We start from the raw sequence: 2,088 nt of genomic DNA, 5'->3' as shown, positions 1-2,088 counted from the left end.
CACTGGAAACACTCTCAAATTCAATAGAAACTCGCATCAGAAAGATACTCAAACGAGAATTGAAAAGATACTCAAAGTGCAATAGTAAACATACTCAAACGATAGAAAGATACTCATTTTGAAAGAAACACACGCCCACACTAGAAACCCTCTCAAATTCAATAGAAACTCGCATCAGAAAGCCTTACAGAAAGATACTCAAACGAGAATTGAAAAGATACTCAAAGTGCAATAGTAAACATACTCAAACGATAGAAAGATACTCAGTTTGAAAGAAACACACGCCCACACTGGAAACACTCTCAAATTCAATAGAAACTCGCATCAGAAAGCCTTACAGAAAGATACTCAAACGAGAATTGAAAAGGTACTCAAAGTGCAATAGTAAACATACTCAAACGATAGAAAGATACGCAGTTTGAAAGAAACACACGCCCACATCGGAAACACTCTCAAATTCAAGAAAAACTCGCATCGAAAGCCGTTCGGAAAGATACTCAAACGAGAATTGAAAAGATACTCAAATTGCAATAGTAAACATACTCAAACAATAGAAAGATACTCAGTTTGAAAGAAACACACGCCCACACTAGAAACACTCTCAAATTCAATAGAAACTCGCATCAGAAAGCCTTACAGAAAGATACTCAAACGAGAATTGAAAAGATACTCAAAGTGCAATAGTAAACATACTCAAACGATAGAAAGATACTCAGTTTGAAAGAAACACACGCCCACATTGGAAACACTCTCAAATTCAAGAAAAACTCGCATCGAAAGCCGTTCAGAAAGATACTCAAATTGCAATAGTAAACATACACAAACGATAGAAAGATACTCAGTTTGAAAGAAACACACGCCCACACTGGAAACACTCTCAAATTCAAGAAAAACTCGCATCGAAAGCCGTTCCGAAAGATACTCAAACGAGAATTGAAAAGATACTCAAATTGCAATAGTAAACAAACTCAAACGATAGAAAGATACTCAGTTTGAAAGAAACACACGCCCACACTGGAAACACTCTCAAATTCAATAGAAACTCGCATCGAAAGCCTTACAGAAAGATACTCAAACGAGAATTGAAAAGATACTCAAATTGCAATAGTAAACATACTCAAAAGATAGAAAGATACTCAGTTTGAAAGAAACACACGCCCACACTGGAAACACACTCAAATTCAAGAAAAACTGGCATCGAAAGCCGTTCAGAAAGATACTCAAACGAGAATTGAAAAGATACTCAAATTGCAATAGTAAACATACTCAAACGATAGAAAGATACACAGTTTGAATGAAACACACGCCCACACTGGAAACACTCTCAAATTCAATAGAAACTCGCATCAGAAAGATACTCAAACGAGAATTGAAAAGATACTCAAAGTGCAATAGTAAACATACTCAAACGATAGAAAGATACTCATTTTGAAAGAAACACACGCCCACATTGGAAACACTCTCAAATTCAAGAAAAACTCGCATCGAAAGCCGTTCAGAAAGATACTCAAACGAGAATTGAAAAGATACTCAAATTGCAATAGTAAACATACTCAAACGATAGAAAGATACTCAGTTTGAAAGAAACACACGCCCACACTGGAAACACTCTCAAATTCAATAGAAACTCGCATCAGAAAGCCTTACAGAAAGATACTCAAACGAGAATTGAAAAGGTACTCAAAGTGCAATAGTAAACATACTCAAACGATAGAAAGATACTCAGTTTGAAAGAAACACACGCCCACACTGGAAACACTCTCAAATTCAATAGAAACTCGCATCAGAAAGCCTTACAGAAAGATACTCAAACGAGAATTGAAAAGGTACTCAAAGTGCAATAGTAAACATACTCAAACGATAGAAAGATACTCAGTTTTAAAGAAACACACGCCCACACTGGAAACACTCTCAAATTCAATAGAAACTCGCATCGAAAGCCTTACAGAAAGATACTCAAACGAGAATTGAAAAGATACTCAAATTGCAATAGTAAACATACTCAAAAGATAGAAAGATACTCAGTTTGAAAGAAACACACGCCCACACTGGAAACACACTCAAATTCAAGAAAAACTGGCATCGAAA

Source organism: Argentina anserina, unplaced genomic scaffold (genome assembly GCF_933775445.1).
Source record: "Argentina anserina unplaced genomic scaffold, drPotAnse1.1, whole genome shotgun sequence".
In the NCBI taxonomy this organism is placed as follows: Eukaryota; Viridiplantae; Streptophyta; class Magnoliopsida; order Rosales; family Rosaceae; genus Argentina; species Argentina anserina.
This window is presented reverse-complemented; position numbering follows the sequence as displayed.